Source organism: Sinohyriopsis cumingii, chromosome 15 (genome assembly GCF_028554795.1).
Source record: "Sinohyriopsis cumingii isolate HCF-2022 chromosome 15, ASM2855479v2, whole genome shotgun sequence".
NCBI lineage: Eukaryota > Metazoa > Mollusca > Bivalvia > Unionida > Unionidae > Sinohyriopsis > Sinohyriopsis cumingii.
In genome coordinates this window covers 112,939,311-112,940,751 of record NC_142975.1, presented here as the reverse complement: position 1 = coordinate 112,940,751, position 1,441 = coordinate 112,939,311, and positions in this window count along the sequence as shown.

The window sequence follows — 1,441 nt, the reverse complement described above, 5'->3', positions numbered from 1 at the left end:
TTGCCATCATTGGCGTAAGGATGGGGTGCGATACTAGTAATATATTTACATCAGCAAACCGCTCACCATTCATTGAGTCTGGCACTTTATAGCACTCTTTAAATTACTACTCATAAAATGTTTAACAGAATTTGAACAAATTTTACAAACAACATCCCTGCATAGTTGTGTACATATGAGTGATTTGCAATCAAATGCGATATATAAAATCTTGTGAGTGACATTTACTTAACAACACTCAAATGAATATGACCAACTTTAAAAGAAAAAAATATATGCATAAAGGCCTTTCGGTGTTTAACAAATCATGCTAATCTGCTGTTAAATATGGATGAAGATGCAGAATATATAGAAACCAATGAGTTGTTTGCAAACATATGCACTAACACGCATGTGAAGAAATTGCTTCAGAAAGCATCCTGCTGACCATGAGTTCCCATTCAACAGCTTCCGACTTGGGCAAATCTCAGTCAGATTTGTGATCTCAGGCGATGTATAACCTCTTGTTGTCTTATATCAACAGTCTTTTATATGGAAAACATAAATTTGTATTTTTTTCTCTGTGTAAATTCTGATAATAAGAGGCAGTCCTTATTTATATTTAAGGCATACACGAGATCATACAGGCGCTGATAAACCATTAACAGCAGCAGGCCATACGCTACATCGCCAAACATCATAGCACAAGAAGTCAGACACTAAATTTAATCTATTCCCTGTTCCACAGTATCTGAAGACAATCGTGCGTGGACCTAAGCAACATGGACTTCAAGCAGACTACACTGCAAAACTGAAAGTTATAAATTCAAAAATAAAAGAAATACAGAAACTATACATATATATGATCGAATTTTACGACTTATAACAAGCTGTGTTCTGTGTTTCCTTCTTGTAATTTTTGGTACCAGCAGAATCACTGTATTTTGTATCCTGACAGATCTGCAGAATATTGAAGGTTTATAATTTTTTTAAAAAAAAATAGGAAAATAAATATTGATTTATGTATTTTTAGATCGAATTTTCTTCTCTGTAGTAGCTACTTGTGTTTTTAGAACTCGTCTGTTTTAACAGAAAATTATTGAAGCATTTTTTGGTTTCGCATATGTATTTCTATCCATGACGCCTATTTATCATTGATGACTTCAATTTTTAAAAAAAAAATTACTCCATTGTAATGGTATTTTCAGTCCTTACAGCTATTAGCTATTCAAAGATAACATGTTAACACCTGTTTGTATCTCTGTTTCAGTTAAGGATTTAATATAGTTTTATCATTTTATATATGAAACAAATCTGCTTTCCCCCGCTTCCATTACTTCATACACATTTTTGGATACATAAGAGTAGTGAAGTGGGACGATCTAGGGACAATGGGACTTATCATTAAAAACACCCCTGGGACGATCTGGGGACTATGTAAATTTAACATGGAGAAAAATCG